The sequence below is a fragment of the Nuphar pumila genome, chromosome 6 (assembly GCF_984573655.1).
Source record: "Nuphar pumila chromosome 6, dmNupPumi1.hap1.1, whole genome shotgun sequence".
NCBI classification, from domain to species: Eukaryota; Viridiplantae; Streptophyta; class Magnoliopsida; order Nymphaeales; family Nymphaeaceae; genus Nuphar; species Nuphar pumila.
In genome coordinates, this window is record NC_143254.1 from 75,963,340 (window position 1) to 75,984,918 (window position 21,579).

The following is a 21,579-nucleotide window of genomic DNA, read 5'->3' on the forward strand; positions in this document are numbered from 1 at the left end:
ATTACATTACTAATCAAATGAAATAAATGGAAATTGCAGACTTCAGCTCCTTCTTTTGAATGTCCTTGCCAAACTTGAAATGGGGTTAGCTTAAATATGTGGGTTTTTTCCAAGATTTTCCAATAATATTATGAAATTATTGGTTTTAATTGGATCTAAACCCTATTCTCATGCTTCCTTGATATTTGAAATGATGAAAATGCAAGAAATTCAGTAGAAAATAGTTTGAAATTCGGAATTGGGGTTAAAATGACCAAAATACCCCTAAAATTAAAGTTATACCTTTAAAATCAGGGTTTTTGAAGGAAATTTTGGTAAAATTGAGATTTTGAAATTCAAATTGAATCAAATGATGATGAAATGCAGTATGAGGCATGATGATATGCTGCTAAACACATTAGGACTGTAAAATCAGAATTTGACATTTTGCAATTTATCCAAAATAACGAATTTCGATTGTTTTTCGCTTGGATCCGGGTCCCGCGGGGCCCTGTTTTGATATTATAGCTAAACCGAACCTCAAATGGATTCCAAATTACATCAAATTTGGTATGAAGCATCTACCTACTCTGATAAACAGCCTAGAATGCTAAAAATCACGAAATGATATGATTTAAATGCTAAAATTTGAAGAAAATCCTAAAAAGGGTGGATTTTGCCTATGGATCCGAACCAAATGCAATGCTTAACATTATAATGCAAGATTTACACCATGAAAACTTCTGATATTTTGCAAATTGTTAAAGGACCCGAAATTTAACATTTTTTGTTTTTACACCCTCGGAATGTGAGCCATGGTGAGTTCGGTAACAGGGATTTGGTTCTGATGAAGGTAAAATCGACCTAATCTGATATAAAATGCTAACAAAATAGAAAAATGCCATGGAAATTTCTGATATTTAACAAAGATACTCACGCCATCTACAGGGGCAACTTTTATGTTCATGACTTTGGTAATTGATCAACAGAAACATGGATAAAATTTTTACTTTTCATGCCTAAATTAACAGAACAGACAAATGTGACCAAACAGGTGACTGACAATAAAATTTTGAAACAGGTATCAAAGCTGTTTTAAAAATCACAAGCTTTCAGATGCCAACAGAGGACATCTCGGACATAACTTTCACTTTTTACAGTTTTGGATTTGGAGCAATACCCAAAGAGAACTCATCGACCTAAGTCGATCCAAAGTCTCAGAGGCCCAAATCAGGCTCTGACACGTGTCCCGCACTATTTGATTTTTGTCAGACAATAAAAAAAATCCGAAAAATTGGAGAAAATCATGTTAACAGCTAGACATCCTTCCAAGCTCAGAACATCTTTCGGATCGAAAATCGGATCTCCCATGAGGGAGATCTCGATTTTACAAGTCGGAAAAGAGATTTTAAAATGCATCCCGGGTAATAAGACCCGACTCAACTTTTTGAACGTTTACCATAGTAAACGAATTCAAATCTCTCCAAATTTTTAGAAAATTTCTAGGGACACCTAAGGGCGCATTCCATGATTTTTTTGGAATTTTTAATAAAAACTAAATTCATGAAATGACGTGTGTACTGACTGACAAAAACAGAGAACTACTGAAACTGAGCAGAATTGAAATAAATGCTAAATTAATCCTAATTAATTCATGAAACATGCTAAATTAATGAAATAAAATGCAAATTAAATCTAGCTAAATGCATGAATGCTAAAAATCATCAAGGAAGCATAATCATGTATTTTTATATATGTCGTCTTATGTGAATAACTCAATCCATCTCTCGGATGAGCTCTTTCTTCAAACGACTACTGAATCAAATCATGATATGAAATCAAGAGGAAAAGAGGTGCACCTTGCTTTGTTACGCAACTTTGAAACTCTTGAAAGGGACTGCTACCAAGGGCTTCGTTCGTCCTTCGATCCGGGCTTTGGATGATTCACCAAGATCGACCCACTGCACCTTCTCCACTGAGCCCAAGGGGGGCGTGAATTCCAAAGTTCAAAAATCATGTTCTGAAGAAAGTCTAGGTTGAATTTCAAAGTCCACAAGGAAGCTCCCCAGGTTCGGCGTGGAGCCTTGTTTTTATAGAATTTTTCTAAAAGGTTTGAATTTCAAACAGGCTCAATCTGAGCCCTCCATGTGGCGCCATCTCAGGGGTGCTATTTTGATTTTTTGAGAAAATAAAATGAGAAATTTTGTAGGTGAGACACCAAATGCAATGCTTAACATGATAATGCAAGATTTAAACCATGAAAACTTATGATATTTTCCATACTGTTAAAGGACCCGAAATGAAACATTTTTTGTTTTTACTGACTCGGGATTTGAGCCATGGTGAGTTCGGTAACAGGGATTTGGTTCTGATGAAGATAAAATTGACCTAATCTGATATCAAATGCTAAAAAAATAGAACAAAGCCATGGAAATTTCTGATATTTAACAACGCTACTCAGGATATCTACAGGGACAACTTTCATGTTCATATCTTTGGTATTTGATCAACAGAAACATGGATAAAAATCTAACTTTTCATATCTAAATTAACAGAACAGACAAATGTGACCAAACAAGTGACTGACAAGAAAAATCCGAAACAGGTATCACCGCTGTTCTAAAAATAACAAGCTTTCATATGCAAATAAAGGACATCTCGGACATAACTTTCACTTTTTACAGTTTTGGATTTGGAGCAATACCCAAAGAGAACGCATCGACATAGATCGATCCAAAGTCTCAGAGGCCCAAATCAGGCTCTGACACGTGTCCCGCACTTTCAGATTTTTGTCAGACATTAAAAAAACTTCTAAAAATCGGAGAAAATCATGTTAAAAACTAGATATCCGCACGAGCTCATAACATCTTTCAGATCGAAAATTGGATCTCCCATGAGGGTGATCTCGATTTTACAAGTCGGAAAAAAGATTTTAAAATGCATCACGGGTAATAAGACCCGACTCACCTTTTTGAACGTTTACCATAGTAAATGAATTCAAATCTCTCCAAATTTTTGGAACATTTCTATGGACACCTAAGGGCGCATTCCATGATTTTTTTGGACTTTTTAATAAAATATAAATGCATGAAATGACGTGTGGACTGACTGACAAAAATAGAGAACTACTGAAACTGAGCAGAATTGAAATAAATGCTAAATTAATCCTAATTAATTCATGAAACATGCTAAATTAATGAAATAAAATGAGAATTAAATCTAGCTAAATGCATGAATGCTAAAAATCATCAAGGAAGCATAATCATGTATTTTTATATATGTCGTCTTATGAGAATAACTCAATCCATCTCTCGGATGAGCTCTTTCTTCAAACGACTACTGAATCAAATCATGATATGAAATCAAGAGGAAAAGAGGTGCACCTTGCTTCGTTACGCAGCTTTGAAACTCTTGAAAGGGACTGCTACCAAGGGCTTCGTTCGTCCTTCGATCCGGGCTTTGGATGATTCACCAAGATCGACCCACTGCACCTTCTCCACTGAGCCCAAGGGGGGCGTGAATTCCAAAGTTCAAAAATTGTGTTCTGAAGAAAGTCTAGGTTGAATTTCAAAGTCCACAAGGAAGCTCCCCAGGTTGGGCGTGGAGCCTTGTTCTTATAGAATTTTTCTGAAAGGTTTGAATTTCAAACAGGCTCAATCTGAGCTCTCCATGTGGCGCCATCTCAGGGGTGCTATTTTGATTTTTTGAGAAAATAAAATGAGAAATTTTGTGGGTGAGACACCTCAGCAGGGGAATTTGGAATTTTTCAAAAAGCTTGCTTGATTTTCTCTGCAGGAGGCTCCCAAATTGCGCCACCTCAGAGGGTATCATCTGGGAGTTTGAAATTCAAATTTGGCTTTTCTGAAGGCTTCTCAAATGGCGCCACCTCAGGGGCTATTTTTATTAAAAATATAAAATAAATAAAAGGAATGAAGCCAAGTGGGGCTCTGGAATGGCGCCACCTCAAAATGAGGTTTGAGGTGTAAAGTTTGAAACAGTAGGAGCATGCCATGTGGCGCTACCTCTGGAAGCTCTTGACACATGTCAGAAGGACAGGAGTGGAAGAAGCAGACTGTGCCACCTCAGAGGAATTCAAATTCTACTTTTTCTGCAAGAAAGGAAAGGCTGACATGTGGCGCCACCTTAGGGTGGTTCCACACTGCCATGTGGCAGAAGAACAAGACTGGAAGAAGCAGAATGCACCACCTCAGAGGGGGGCTTTTCTACTTTTTCTGATGCAGGGAGGTCTGAACATGTGGCAGACAAGTGTTAGCTGTCTGGAGGAGTTTTCTCAAATGGCGCCACCTCAGAAGGAGATTTGAATTTCAAATGGAGGTTGGCTCTGGAGGAATGAATGATGGACATGTGGCATTTCCTCAGAGTGGCTCCTACAATGCCATGTGGCAGGAGGGAAAAGCAAGGAACATGTGGCACCCTCATAGACAAAGTAGAAAAAGGTAGAACTCCAGGATTTTCGCAACCTAGCTCTTGTCTGAAAATTTTTGAATGGTTGCTTTTCTGAAGAAAGCCAAGACTGACATGTGTCCTCTACTTTTTCTGAAGGAAGCTAGACATGACATGTGTCATCTACTTTTCTGAGAAAAGTAGAAGGAGACATGTGTCACCTGCTTTTTCTGAAAAGAGTAGAGGATGCCATGTGTCCTCTGCAGGAGACAAACTTCAAATGGCGCCACCTCAGAGGAGACAAGCCTACCTTTTCTGGAGGAAGCTAGGAGTGACACGTGTCTCCTACTTTTATGACAAAAGTAGGAAGAGACATGTGTCAGTCTACTTTTCTGAAAAAGAGAGAGGTTGACATGTGTCCTCTGCAGGAGACACACTTCAAATAGCGCCACCTCAGAGGAGACAGGTTTTGCTTTTTCTGGACAGGACAACACATGACACTTGGCATCTCCTGGTGATCTTTGGAATGACACATGGCGCAGGATGGATATGGTGGATACTGACACATGGCAGATAAATGGGATGACATGTGGCAGCTTCTTAAGGTAGCCCCACACTGACACTTGGCATGGAAATGGGAGGAGAGAGAAAAGACAAGTGGCACCAATCCAGGGGACAAGGCTCCTATATTTTTGGGTTTTTCAAAATTTAATTTTTTCAAAAGAAAAGCTTATGTGACACCACCTCAGTGTGGGTCCCACATTGCTTCTTTATTGAAATAAGGATAAGACAACAACTTCTTTTTGGATTTTTCATAAAATCTGGACTAATTGGTAAAACAGATTTTTTTTTGAAAGAGGTTGCCCTTGTAGGGCGATTTTGTAAAAGGAAGATAGTTGAAAGAGCTGACAAAAGGAAAAATCTAAGTTTAAATTTATTGAAAATTATCCAGATTGTTTTCCTGAGGAAATATTTTGAAATTCAGAGTCCTGGGGGTAAAATGGGAAGAATTGATAATTTTGAAGACCCAGGGTTTTGAAATTAGTTTTGAAAAGAGTTAAAACTCGAATCTGGATTGAAAATTTTGAAATCAAGAGTTCTGGACCTCGAAATGACATGCTGTGCAGTGCAGTGATATGAAATGCTCATGCAATGATATGCAATGCCATGTCTTATGCAATAGAGTCTTGAACCAAGACTTGGAGATGCCTGTCTCCTGTCAAGAGTAAAATTTTGAATATCTGAGCTAAAAATAGAGAAATTTTGAGAGTTGTAGATGAAATTTAGACTTCTGTAAGGTCTGAGTTCAGAAAATGATGATTTTGCCCTCCGGTGATTTAAAAGGCTGAATGATGATGCTTGGTGGTAATGTCAAGGTTGTGAGTGAAAATTTGGGGTGTTTACAGATGCCCCTCTTTGCTACTAAGCCGGCTTGTGGCCGAGCTTAGTGGCAAAGAAAAACACACCAAATTTGGGCTATATAAAAAAATGCCTCAGTTAGAAAGATCTAACTGAGTATGAAGAAGTTAGCCCAAGGAAGATGGTAGATATGAAATGGAAGAGGAAAGATTCACTCCGTGAGAGTGAAATTCAGGTTTTATGCCCTTAACCTGGATGGGACAGAAATACCTCGCTTGGAACGAAGCTCAGGTTTTAACCCTTGACCTGATTGGGGAATGGAATATCTCATCGAAATGAGACTCAGGCTTGTACCCTTAACCTGATCGGGCGGAAGATGAAATACCTCTTTGAATGAGGCTCAGGTTTGTACCCTTATCCTGATCGGGCGGAAAATGGAATACCTCTTCAAAGGAGGCTCAGGTTTGTACCCTTATCTTGATCGGGCGGAAAATGGAATACCTCTTTGAATGAGGCTCAGGTTTGTACCCTTATCTTGATCGGGCGGAAAATGGAATACCTCTTTGAATGAGGCTCATGTTTGTACCCTTATCCTGATTGGGCGAAAAATGGAATACCTCTTTAATTGAGGCTCAGGTTTGTACCCTTATCCTGATCGGACGGAAAATGGAATATTGGAAGGTGAATAAGAAAACTTTCTTGAAGATGAACGAGGTGATGAAAATGGGATTGTAAGAGGCGATTTTAGAAGATGATCAAGACGATCCGGTGAATTTTCCATCAGTGTGAAATATGAATAAGGTAAGGAGTAAGACAACTCTTTCGACAACGCGAAAGATGGACATGGCAATCTTTTGACAAGAATAAGGTAACTCTTTCGGCAACGCGAAAGATAGACAAGGAAAACTCTTTCAGAGAAAAGTAAGGCAACTCTTTTGACAATGCAAAGGATGAATAAGGCAATTTTTCCAACGAAGAATAAGGCAACTCTTTCGGCAATGCGAAAGACAGACAAAGCAAACTCTTTCAGAAAAGAGTAAGGCAACTCTTTTGACAATGCAAAAGATGAACGCTGGCGATCCAAATGAACAAGGCGATTCTTTCGACAACACGAAAGATGACAAAGGCGATCCAAAGGAACAAGGCGATTCTTTCAACAACGCGAAAGATGACAAAGGCGATCCAAAGGAGTAAGGCGATTCTTTCGACAACGCGAAAGATGATAAGGCGATCCAAAGGAACAAGGTGATTCTTTCGATAACGCGAAAGATGACAAAAGGCAATCCAAAGGAATAAGGCGATTCTTTCGACAATGCGAAAGATGATAAAGGTAATCCAAAGGAACAAGAAAATTCTTTCGACAACGCGAAAGATGGCAAAGGTAATCCAAAGGAACAAGGCGATTCTTTCAACAACGCGAAAGATAACAAAGGCAATCCAAAGGAACAAGGCGATTCTTTCGACAACGCGAAAGATGGCAAAGGTAATCCAAAGGAACAAGGCGATTCTTTCAACAACGCGAAAGATGACAAAGGCAATCCAAAGGAACAAGGCGATTCTTTCGACAATGCGAAAGATGACAAAGGCAATCCAAAGGAGTAAGGCGATTCTTTCGACAATGCGAAAGATGACAAAGGCGATCCAATGGAGTAAGGCGATTCTTTCGACAACGCGAAAGATGACAAAGGTGATTCTTTCGACAACACGAAAGATGACAAAGGTAATCCAAAGGAATAAGGCAATTCTTTCGACAACACGAAAGATGATAAGGCGATCCAAAGGAACAAGGCGATTCTTTCGACAACGCGAAAGATGACAAAGGCAATCCAAAGGAACAAGGCGATTCTTTCGACAATGCGAAAGATGACAAAGGTAATCCAAAGGAACAAGGCGATTCTTTCGACAACGCGAAAGATGACAAAGGCAATCCAAAGGAACAAGGCAATTCTTTCGACAACGCGAAAGATGACAAAGGTAATCCAAAGGCATAAGGCGATTCTTTCAACAACGCGAAAGATGACAAAGGTAATCCAAAGGAATAAGGTTATTCTTTCAACAACGCGAAAGATGACAAAGGTAATCCAAAGGAATAAGGCGATTCTTTCAACGACGCGAAAGATGACAAAGGTAATCCAAAGGAATAAGGCGATTCTTTCGACAACACGAAAGATGATAAAGGCAATCCAAAGGAACAAGGCGATTCTCTCGACAATGCGAAAGATGACAAAGGCAATCCAAAGGAACAAGGTGATTCTTTCGACAACGCGAAAGATGACAAAGGCGATCCAAAGGAACAAGGTGATTCTTTCGACAATACGAAAGATGACAAAGGCGATCCAAAGGAGTAAGGCGATTCTTTCGACAACGCGAAAGATGAATAAGGTGATCCATAGGAACAAGGCGATTCTTTCGACAACGCGAAAGATGACAAAGGCAATCTAAAGGAACAAGGCGATTCTTTCGACAACACGAAAGATGACAAAGGTAATCTAAAGGAATAAGGTGATTCTTTCAACAACGCGAAAGATGACAAATGTAATCCAAAGGAATAAGGCGATTCTTTCAACGACGCGAAAGATGACAAAGGTAATCCATAGGAACAAGGCGATTCTTTCGACAACGTGAAAGATGAATAAAGTGATCCAAAGGAACAAGGCGATTCTCTCAACAATGCGAAAGATGACAAAGGCAATCCAAAGGAACAAGGCGATTCTTTCGACAACGCGAAAGATGACAAAGGTAATCCAAAGGAACAAGGAAATTCTTTCGACAATGCGAAAGATGACAAAGGTAATCCAAAGGAATAAAGCGATTCTTTCGACAATACAAAAGATGACAAAGGCAATCCAAAGGAACAAGGCGATTCTCTCGACAATGCGAAAGATGACAAAGGCAATCCAAAGGAACAAGGCGATTCTTTCGACAACGCGAAAGATGACAAAGGTAATCCAAAGGAACAAGGCAATTCTTTCGACAATGCGAAAGATGACAAAGGTAATCCTTTCGGAGAGAAGGCTAATCTTTGAACAACATGAAAGATGATAAAGGCTATCCTTTCGGAGATAAAGCTAATCTTTCAACAATGTGAAAGACGACAAAGGAAAATCTCTCGAAGGGGTCAAGATGCATCAATATGGACATCAAGCTCTCACTTAACGGCAGGATAGATAGAAAATATTGTCAAAATGTTGAAAATTTGTTGTTGATTCAAAGTAATTGAAAATGATGCTCATTGTTGTGAAAATATTCCTTCTTTTCTACCTGAAGTATTACCTTCAAACAGGATTGACTTCATAGAATCAAGATTTGGAATCCAAATTGCTCGCGATTGACCTTCTTCAAAGAAATTATCAATTTTCTTAATATGAACAGGAAAGAGAATTTGATATTATGAAAGCTATTGATGAAAGAATATTGATAATAGAATTTCACAAATTTAAAGAAGATTCTTGATAAATTTGGCAATTTGATATCCTGGGAGCTTCTCTCATGATAATCTTTCTGCACTCTTTTGGCTCTCTTGGGGTTTTGCTACATTCTCCTTCATTTTGGAGATGTTCTGACATTTTTCTCTCTTTCTTTTTCCTCTCTTGCTCTCTTTTTGAAAAGGGTACGTCACAAACTCCGTCAACTTGGAGATGTTTCGATTCTTCTTTGCCTCAGGAGTCATGTTGATGATATTGGCTCATTGGCTTGGAGATCTTTGGGTAATAGCTGAAATTGAATATCTTTTAGGGATTGTCGGGAGGTTCATCGCATCTGCCTTCATCTCGACAGTGCTTTGGACTTTCCCTGGAAGGATCCGTCACAAACTCTGTCATCTTGGAGATGTTTCAAATCTTCTTTGGCCCCGGGGTCTATTTGCTTAATTCGCCTTCATCTTGACGACAAGTGAGAGATCCCTTTTACGGATATTTAATTACAACTTAGGTGATTTTGAGGAGACAGGGCTTGGATGAATTCTCTCTTTTCTAGCGCTCAGGATATTTCCACTGCTTCATCTTTACAAGAATAATCTTTTAAAAATGTGCCATTGACTGCGATCAATATCAATCATCTTATGGCTTTGCAAAACATTGAATCTTCTTTCCTGGCCATATCGAGGATTTATTCTTCATTCTTTTGGTTGGCCAATAGAAAGAATTTGAAGTTTGAATCTCTTTCTTCACAAAAGCTTTGCCTTTTTGGAAGTGATACTGAAGGTAAACTGAGGTAAAACTTTGTGCAATAAAATTCTGAAATCAACAGATAATTGATTGACAAATTGACAAAGTGTTCTTGAAATCCTTAGTAAAAGAGATCGCTTGACATCCGAGTTGACACATCCATGACGATGGTCAATTTCAAAGGTAAATCCAATAAGAAGTTGGAATTTTGAAGGTAAGTCCTGGCAAAATGCTGGATTTTGAAAGTTAGCCTAACTCAAAAGCTGGTTTTGAAATACCTATCGAATCAGGACTCAGGTTTTACAAGGGAAGTTGGAATATTCGAGTCGAAACTCGAGCCTTCGAAGGAAAGCTAGGAAGTTTGGTTTCTAAGGAGAGAAAATTCAGATCGAAACCCAAATCTTCAATGGAAAACTAGATTAATTCAGATTTTTGAAGGAAAGAAAATTCGAGTTGAAACTCAAATATTCAAAGGAAAGCTGGATTGTTCGAGTCGGGGCTCGAATCTCAAAGGAAAACTGGGAAGTTCAGATTTTGAAGGAAAGAAAACTTGAGTTAAAACTCAAATCTTTAAAGGAAAGCAGGAAAGTTCGAGTCAGGGCTCGAATCTCAAAAGGAAACTGGAAAGTTTAGATTTTGAAGGAAAGAAGACTTGAATTAAAACTCAAATCTTCAAAGGAAAGCAGGAAAGTTCGAGCCAGGGCTCGAATCTCAAAAGGAAAATCTTTAATCAGAAGATTGAAGTTTTGAAAATCGATAGTGCGAGGACTGGGATTGAAAGTTTTGAGAATGGCCAGTTCGAGGACTGGATTATTTGACTTGCAATGAAAAAGACCATCCTATTTAGATGTATGTGGTCTGATTTTCAGGATTAACCCCTTATCCTGAATGAGGATATGAATTGAAATTGGAAAATCATGGGAAATGATTCAGGTTTATCCCTTAACCTGAAGGGGAAGAAAAAATGGATGCAGAATTGATGCAAAATGAAATGCAAATGCACATGAAATGTAAATGAATGCAAAATTGATGCAAGTGGGTGAATATACATGCAAAATGAGAGATTGGTTTATCCTGCCTGCATACAGAATGTTTGAAAACAAAATTTCAAAAGATGCCTCAGTGTAACTGGGAAGAAAGAATAAAATTTAAAGAAGGCTCTCTGCAGGACTCTGCAGAGCAAAGATAGGATCAAATTTTGAGGAAAGTTTTTGGATTTTTGGAGGAAAATATTGAGGAAAATATAGTAGACCATTGGAAGAGTATCTCATTACTAGGGATTGAGTCATCATAAGGATTATGACAATTGTGTTGTCATCCTTTTGCAAGGGAAATAAACAACGGAAAATGTGCCTTGTTACCTAGGCGAGGTCGTCAACCACAAGGAAAACACCATTTTTGAAGGAAAGAGATATCTTTTGGAAAAACAATCCGCAAGCGGATTTAGAATAAGGCAAAAAGGAAGGTGGGTAAACAATTTCCACCGCAATAATCAAGGTATGCATGGGGAAAATAAGATGAAGAATTTTGCAAATAGACAAAAGGATTGAAAATCCAATGAGAGAAAACATATGATTTTGAAAAATTGCAGGCAGGATGAAAATGCAGCTGGAAATTCGAGATCCAGTAGAACGGGAGAATGGAATAATCACCTGGAGTTTTGAAAGAAATTGGATACTTGAAAATCATCCAGGGTTTGAGAAAATAATGGAAATGATGAGAATATGGGTATTTGAAAATATTTTGGGAAAATATGAAGGAAATAAAGGTAGCATACAAACTCACATCCTGCACAAACATTTATGCATATTCAGCATTCTCTAAAAAGGCTGACTCTAGATGCATCATTTTGAAAACAGTTGTAGGACCCTAATCCTAACTCTAGGCTTAGATCATCTTTGTCCAATCCAGTTATGCCGATATACCCGAATCAAAATCCGAGGTACGTGGCATATAATTTCAACTCCGGTTCTAAGGTAAGGTTTTCCAACATCCTTGAGCGCCTACCGATATACTTCGGACTGTGGCCCGCGGTACGTGGTAGGGGGGTGTTAACCCAAATAATTGGCCCAGTTGTGAGGCTCTGTCCCGAACTAGGGTTCTGGAAGAGAGCCCAGCAACGTGAAGACCGGGTAATAGTAGGTAAGGGAGATTTTGAAAAATGATCACATGCAAGAAATAGAGGGCTCTAAGTCCTAGAGAGATAGATTTTGAAAATCTTTGAAGAAGCATACATGGTTTGCATTCAGATCCTAAATTGAGGAGAGTTGTATTTAGACCTAAGTTTATGTGAGCATGAAAATTTCTCCTCAATCTGGTCATACCAAACCATACCTAGTCTATATGCAGTCAATGTCAGCTAGGTCAGAATCTAGGCTCCTAGGTTCGCATGATATCAAAAGAGCTGACATTTTGTGAACATAATTTCGATAATTGAACTAAGTCAAGCATAATTTTAATCAGACAAGGACAGGTCCCATCATGGTCGCCAAACCTCTTATCGTCGCGAAATTTTTTCCCGTCTTCCCCTTCCTTGCGGAAAAGAGAGAGGAAAATGATTTCGCGCTTCAAACTTGACCAGATTTTGGAAATTGTTTTGAAATACTCACCTCCGTTTTGAAATTTGTGGGAAAATCCATGGGATGGGGCTCGACCTGTCGATACGAGGTTCGACCGTTCCTGCCGCCTTTAACAGGGGTAATCGAACCCAGGACCAAAATTGTGCTTGACTTAGTGAAATTATCGAAATTGTGTTCTATCCTAAATGCACAGAGAATTCAGGCATGTGCTATGAGATTTTGGAAAAGGTAAGTTGGAAAAACATGATGTATACTTGGAAGATATTCGGAGTTGAAAGATATTTCTCAGGGGAAAGGTGAAAGTCAATTTCTCAGGAAACTCAGATTAAAAAAGGTTTTTGAAATCACGGGAAAGTTCATAAAGATGTGGGAAAATCATGAATAGTTGAAAATCCTGGGAAAATAGAAGTGATTCTTGAGAAAAAGGTGAACATTTGAAAAGGGAAACACTTCTCAGGAAAACTCGGACTTTGAGAATTTTCTTAGAAAAATGATGGAAAATTTATAGGAAAACTCATTGGAGAAGGGAATTCAAAACTTGGGAAATTGAAATCCTGGGAATTTTACCTTTTAAATACTTGGAAATCGATTTTGATCTTTGAGAAAAGTTGGAAACTTCTTTTGGAAATCTTGAGAAAATAACCTTTTCCATAGAAAACTGTGGAAAAGCTTGACTTGGGAAAATCGATTTTGGAAAATCCTCAGAGTTTCTTGAGAAATCGATTTCTTGAGAATGAAATTTTCTTAAGAAAATCATGAGAAAACCAATGATTTCATGATGCAAATGGCATGAGTGTATGAATGCATTTTGAAAATTTTTCTAAGAAATTTGTTGGAAAATGTGTATTAAGTCAAAATAAATCCTTCACATCTTCTGACTGTGGTCATGAATATGTTCAGAGTTTAATTGATTTAATGCACAATATTTTGCAAACTTTGGAAATATGATGTGCATTTTAAGATAGCCTAAGTGTGTAGGCTCAATTTGACTGGTAGAAAGATGATGGATCTGGGTCTCGTCCATATTCCGACTAGGGCCGTAAATATGGATTCCACCGAGTTCATCAACTCCCTAAGAGTTGGTGGATGTGCCATTTGTGTACATCCATAGTGCTTTTGAAATAAAATGCATGAATCATATAAACAGGATATTGCATGAATTCAAACTATATGATATGCATCCTAGTCTAAGCAGAAAATTAAATCTCTTATTCCAAAATTTACATTATTACATCACTAATCAAATGAAATAAATGGAAATTGCAGACTTCAGCTCCTTCTTTTGAATGTCCTTGCCAAACTTGAAATGGGGTTAGCTTAAATATGTGGGTTTTTTCCAAGATTTTCCAATAATATTATGAAATTATTGGTTTTAATTGGATCTAAACCCTATTCTCATGCTTCCTTGATATTTGAAATGATGAAAATGCAAGAAATTCAGTAGAAAATAGTTTGAAATTCGGAATTGGGGTTAAAATGACCAAAATACCCCTAAAATTAAAGTTATACCTTTAAAATCAGGGTTTTTGAAGGAAATTTTGGTAAAATTGAGATTTTGAAATTCAAATTGAATCAAATGATGATGAAATGCAGTATGAGGCATGATGACATGCTGCTAAACACATTAGGACTGTAAAATCAGAATTTGACATTTTGCAATTTATCCAAAATAACGAATTTCGATTGTTTTTCGCTTGGAGCCGGGTCCCGCGGGGCCCTGTTTTGATATTATAGCTAAACCGAACCTCAAATGGATTCCAAATTACATCAAATTTGGTATGAAGCATCTACTAACTCTTATAAACATCCTAGAATGCTAAAAATCATGAAACGATATGATTTAAATGCTAAAATTTGAAGAAAATCCTAAAAAGGCTGGATTTTGCCTATGGATCCGAACCAAATGCAATGCTTAACATGATAATGCAAGATTTAAACCATGAAAACTTATGATATTTTCCATACTGTTAAAGGACCCGAAATGAAACATTTTTTGTTTTTACTGACTCGGGATTTGAGCCATGGTGAGTTCGGTAACAGGGATTTGGTTCTGATGAAGATAAAATTGACCTAATCTGATATCAAATGCTAAAAAAATAGAACAAAGCCATGGAAATTTCTGATATTTAACAACGCTACTCAGGATATCTACAGGGACAACTTTCATGTTCATAACTTTGGTATTTGATCAACAGAAACATGGATAAAAATCTAACTTTTCATATCTAAATTAACAGAACAGACAAATGTGACCAAACAAGTGACTGACAAGAAAAATCCGAAACAGGTATCACCGCTGTTCTAAAAATAACAAGCTTTCATATGCAAATAAAGGACATCTCGGACATAACTTTCACTTTTTACAGTTTTGGATTTGGAGCAATACCCAAAGAGAACGCATCGACATAGATCGATCCAAAGTCTCAGAGGCCCAAATCAGGCTCTGACACGTGTCCCGCACTTTCAGATTTTTGTCAGACATTAAAAAAACTTCTAAAAATCGGAGAAAATCATGTTAAAAACTAGATATCCGCACGAGCTCATAACATCTTTCAGATCGAAAATTGGATCTCCCATGAGGGTGATCTCGATTTTACAAGTCGGAAAAAAGATTTTAAAATGCATCACGGGTAATAAGACCCGACTCACCTTTTTGAACGTTTACCATAGTAAATGAATTCAAATCTCTCCAAATTTTTGGAACATTTCTATGGACACCTAAGGGCGCATTCCATGATTTTTTTGGACTTTTTAATAAAATATAAATGCATGAAATGACGTGTGGACTGACTGACAAAAATAGAGAACTACTGAAACTGAGCAGAATTGAAATAAATGCTAAATTAATCCTAATTAATTCATGAAACATGCTAAATTAATGAAATAAAATGCAAATTAAATCTAGCTAAATGCATGAATGCTAAAAATCATCAAGGAAGCATAATCATGTATTTTTATATATGTCGTCTTATGAGAATAACTCAATCCATCTCTCGGATGAGCTCTTTCTTCAAACGACTACTGAATCAAATCATGATATGAAATCAAGAGGAAAAGAGGTGCACCTTGCTTCGTTACGCAGCTTTGAAACTCTTGAAAGGGACTGCTACCAAGGGCTTCGTTCGTCCTTCGATCCGGGCTTTGGATGATTCACCAAGATCGACCCACTGCACCTTCTCCACTGAGCCCAAGGGGGGCGTGAATTCCAAAGTTCAAAAATTGTGTTCTGAAGAAAGTCTAGGTTGAATTTCAAAGTCCACAAGGAAGCTCCCCAGGTTGGGCGTGGAGCCTTGTTCTTATAGAATTTTTCTGAAAGGTTTGAATTTCAAACAGGCTCAATCTGAGCTCTCCATGTGGCGCCATCTCAGGGGTGCTATTTTGATTTTTTGAGAAAATAAAATGAGAAATTTTGTGGGTGAGACACCTCAGCAGGGGAATTTGGAATTTTTCAAAAAGCTTGCTTGATTTTCTCTGCAGGAGGCTCCCAAATTGCGCCACCTCAGAGGGTATCATCTGGGAGTTTGAAATTCAAATTTGGCTTTTCTGAAGGCTTCTCAAATGGCGCCACCTCAGGGGCTATTTTTATTAAAAATATAAAATAAATAAAAGGAATGAAGCCAAGTGGGGCTCTGGAATGGCGCCACCTTAAAAGGAGGTTTGAGGTGTAATGTTTGAAACAGTAGGAGCATGCCATGTGGCGCTACCTCTGGAAGCTCTTGACACATGTCAGAAGGATAGGAGTGGAAGAAGCAGACTGTGCCACCTCAGAGGAATTCAAATTCTACTTTTTCTGCAGGAAAGGAGAGGCTGACATGTGGCGCCACCTTAGGATGGTTCCACACTGCCATGTGGCAGAAGAACAAGACTGGAAGAAGCAGAATGCGCCACCTCAGAGGGGGGCTTTTCTACTTTTTCTGATGCAGGGAGGTCTGAACATGTGGCAGACAAGTGTTAGCTGTCTGGAGGAGTTTTCTCAAATGGCGGCACCTCAGAAGGAGATTTGAATTTCAAATGGAGGTTGGCCCTGGAGGAATGAATGATGGACATGTGGCATTTCCTCAGAGTGGCTCCTACAATGCCATGTGGCAGGAGGGAAAAGCAAGGAACATGTGGCACCCTCATAGACAAAGTAGAAAAATGTAGAACTCCAGGATTTTCGCCACCTAGCTCTTGTCTAAAAATTTTTGAATGGTTGCTTTTCTGAAGAAAGCCAAGAGTGACATGTGTCCTCTACTTTTTCTGAAGGAAGCTAGACATGACATGTGTCATCTACTTTTCTGAGAAAAGTAGGAGACATGTGTCACCTGCTTTTTCTGAAAAGAGTAGAGGATGCCATGTGTCCTCTGCAGGAGACAAACTTCAAATGGCGCCACCTCAGAGGAGACAAGCCTACCTTTTCTGGAGGAAGCTAGGAGTGACACGTGTCTCCTACTTTTCTGAGAAAAGTAGGAAGAGACATGTGTCAGTCTACTTTTCTGAAAAAGGGAGAGGTTGACACGTGTCCTCTGCAGGAGATACACTTCAAATGGCGTCACCTCAGAGGAGACAAGTTTTGCTTTTTATGGACAGGACAACACATGACACTTGGCATCTCCTGGTGATCTTTGGAATGACACATGGTGCACGATGGATATGGTGGATACTGACACATGGCAAATAAATGGGATGACATGTGGCGGCTTCTTAAGGTAGCCTCACACTGACACTTGGCATGGAAATGGGACGAGAGAGAAAAGACAAGTGGCACCAATCCAGGGGATAAGGCTCCTATATTTTTGGGTTTTTCAAAATTCAATTTTTTCAAAAGAAAAGCTTATGTGACACCACCTCAGTGTGGGTCCCACATTGCTTCTTTATTGAAATAAGGATAAAACAACAACTTCTTTTTGGATTTTTCATAAAATCTGGACTAATTGGTAAAACAGAATTTTTTTTGAAAGAGTTGCCCCCTGTAGGGCGATTTTGTAAAAGGAAGATAGTTGAAAGATCTGACAAAAGGCAAAATCTGAGTTGAAATTTATTGAAAATTTTCCAGATTGTTTTCCTGAGGAAATATTTTGAAATTCAGAGTCCTGGGGGTAAAATGGGAAGAATTGATAATTTTGAAGACCCAGGGTTTTGAAATTAGTTTTGAAAAGAGTTAAAACTCGAATCTGGATTGAAAATTTTGAAATCAAGAGTTCTGGACCTCGAAATGACATGCTGTGCAGTGCAGTGATATGAAATGCTCATGCAATGATATGCAATGATATGCAATGCCATGTCTTATGCAATAGAGTCTTGAACCAAGACTTGGAGATGCCTGTCTCCTGTCAGGAGTAAAATTTTGAACATCTGAGCTAAAAATAGAGAAATTTTGAGAGTTGTAGATGAAATTTAGACTTCTGTAAGGTCTGAGCTCAAAAAATGACCATTTTTCCCTCCGGCGATTTAAAAGACTGAATGATGATGCTTGGTGGTAATGTGGGGGAGGGGAGTGAAAATTTGGGGTGTTTACAAGAACCTTAAGGCCTTGTATCAAAGCTTCATACTCGGCCATGTTGTGAGTACATTGAAAGCTAAGCTTGAGGGAATAAGGGATCGTCACATTTTCGGGAGTGATTAACAAGATCCCAATCCCTATACCGAACATATTTCTGGCTCCATCGAAGAACAGGGTCCAGACTGAAGATTCTTGAACGCTATAGATTCGATCATCGAGAAGAATCATCTTCTGCCTTGATCTCTTCTGTCAACAGGAAATCTGCCAATTGATCTGCTATAGATTGACCTTTGACTGACTTCTGAGATACGTACTCTAAGTCATATTGCATCAGGAGAACTTGCCATTTCGCAATCCGTTCAGTAAGGAAAGGCTGCTCAAGGATGTACCTGAGAGGATTGAGCCTTGACAAAATTTTGATTTCTGAGGCCAGCAGATAATGCCTCAACTTCTGACACATCCACACTAAAGCTAGACATGTATTTTCTATCTGAGAATATCTCTTCTTATAGTCAATGAAAGTCTTGCTTATGTAGTAGATTGCGTGCTCTATCCGACTGCCTTCTGTGATCATCGCAAAATTTTTCCTCTCTTGTGGTTTCTCTCTCTTTCTTCTCTTTCTTCTCTTTCTTCTCTTTTCCTTTTCTAACCTCTATTCTCCTCCTTTTTGATAAGAGAAAAATAAAAGATAGAAAAGAAAGAGAGAAGAGAAAAAAAAGAAAGAGAGAAAGAGAAGAGGAACTCTTTTGCGCGGTCTCACTTGACCTTAATTTGAAAAATATTTAGAAATTCAACTCACCTCCGTTTTGAAATTTTGCGGGAAAAATGGAGAGACGGGATTCGCTCGTCGGTACAAGGTTCGACCGTTGCTGGCGCCTTTACCAGGGGTAATCGAACCAAGGATCAAATTTATGTTTTTTGCTTTGCCTAAATATCATCTAAGAATTTATCCTAAAGATCTAAATGCACAAAGAATCATGCTTGTGTAATGCAAGGATGTATGCTCTTTTTGAAAGATGTTTTGAAGATTTCCAAGTATTCTGAGATGAACTTGGTAATGGAGTGAAGTAATGTTTGAATCTTAACTCTAGAACTTGAGATAGATCAGAGAAGTTCTAAGTTTTTGTAGTAAATCAGAGTTGGAAGAATAAATCTTTTGACTTTTGAGAAAGAATGATTTGGAGCTTTGAAATGAAAGGAAAATAAAGTTTCAAAATCGGAAATGGACTTTGAATTTGAACTTGAATTTAGGAAAGAAAATGAATACTTGAGATGGAATTTGAATTTAGATTTTGAAGTTTGAAATTTAGAATGGATCTGAGAAAGTCAAATGGTATTTAAAAATGGATTTAGGAAGTTCAAATGAGATCTGAAAATGGAATTGGATTTGAAATCTAGAATTGAGAGTGGAATTGGATCTCAAAACTGGATTCAAAATCTGAAATCTAAGATCCGATATAAAATTGGATTCTGGATCCTAAGATGGATTTTGGATCGGAAGTCTGAGATCCAAATTGTGATCGAATTCTGGACCCTAAAATGGATTTTGGATCTGAAGTCTGAGATCCAAAGTAGAATTGGATTCTGGATCCTAGAATGGAATGGATCTGAAGTCTGAGATCCAAAGTGGAATTGGATTCTGGATCCTATAATGGAGTGGATCTGAAGTCTGAGATCCAAAGTAGAATTGGGTTCTGGATCTTTAGAATGGAGTGGATCTGAAGTCTGAGATCCAAAGTAGAATTGAGTTCTGGATCCTAAAATGGATTTGGATCTGAAGTCTGACATCCGAAGGGTGGAATTGGGTTCTGGACCCTAAGATGGTTTTTGGATCCGAGGTCTGAGATCCAAAGTGGAAGTTTGATTCTGGATTCAAAATCTTAAATAGGAATTGGATCCGAAATTTGGAATCCGAGATGAATTTTGGATCTAATTTTGGACTTGGAAGATGAAGTTTAGAAATTGAATCTTGAATATACAAATGAATTTCAAAGTCAAATTAGACTTTGAATTTTGGGATTTTTAGAAAAATGGATCAAGGATCTCAATGTTAAATTGAACTTTGAGTTTTATTGGAGTTTTTGAATATAAAATGAATTTGGAATTTCAAAGTCAAATTGAACTTTGAAATCTGATTTGAATTTGAAATCTCAAAGTTAATTTGAACTTTGAGATTGAAAGTGAAATAGAATTTGAAAAAAAATGAAAGGATGAATTGGATTTTATATGAATTGAAGATAGATTGAGGAAGATATTTACATCACTTGGAGTTTTGAAAAGGAATTTTGAAAATATGATGTAATTCTATCCTAAATGATGAATGAATTTAAAGAATTTTGAAATTGGCTTTTGAAAATCATATCTCATTCTTTACATGAATTGAAATAAGATTGAAAATATAATACATCCTTGACTATGGTCATTGAATGTATTATATAATAATCTATATTTAAATTCAGATGAAGAATAAAACATATTTTTGTGCTTTTATAGAGTTTAAAATGAAATTAACCCTCAACATACCCTGACTATGGCCATTGGTATACATACTGAATTAATTTTAAGTTAAACCCTGATAAAAGATGAAATATTTGAAAATATGATAATTTTTTAAAAGGATCCAGTGTGGATCCAGTGTTATTTTATAAAAGATAAAAATCCTAAGTTTTGTTTACATCCTGACTATGATCATTGATGTAAATCATCAACTTAGGATTAATTACCTCTTACGAAATGGTGCACGTTCCATTCGTGTTTCCATTTGTGAAATTTTGAAATAAAAGGGAAGGATTATATGAAAACAAGGAATATGTATATGTTCATACATTCTAATCTAAAACTGGAAATGTAGAGTTTTCATTAATATCTAGCCTATTACATCTTTGGGAATACAAAGAAATAATAAAATCCTAGATCTAAGGTAATTTCATCAACTTCTGAATATTTCCTGCAAAGACACTTAGTTAGTATAAAATGAAAGAAAATGGAAATGGCAAAATATTCATAAGAATACCGATAATTAGATAGACATGTCCGGATAGAAAAGAATGCATATAAGAGGCAATGGCCTCTTCTATATTTATGAGAGAGTATGTCTATATGCATGTACATATATATATATGTACACATATATAGGGGTATATACATATATCTAATATCATAGATAAATGAAAACCTATATGAGAAGGCATATGCAATGGATGAGAGCAATGCCATGATGATCCAAAGTAAACCATCATGAAATGTGGTAGTCTTTGATGAGCCATCGTAGAAAGGCCGAGACACAGGGGTTCACTGGGAACCACTGTGAAATAGGGCAGCTATGATAGTTCTTGATGAACTACCATAGAGGAAATGGGGACATCATGGTTCAATGTGATCTGCTGTGAAATCACGACAAAGATGGTCTTTCATTATTGAACTACCATAACGGAAAAGAAGGCACAGTGGTTCGTTGTGAACCACTGTGAAAACACAGCCACTATGGTAATCCATGGTTGAACTACCATAGAGGAAAGGAAATCACAGTGGTTTTATGATGAACCACTGTGAAGACACGGCAAGGTGCTGGGCATGGTCATGGTGCTACTAAGGTAGACGACACCTGAAT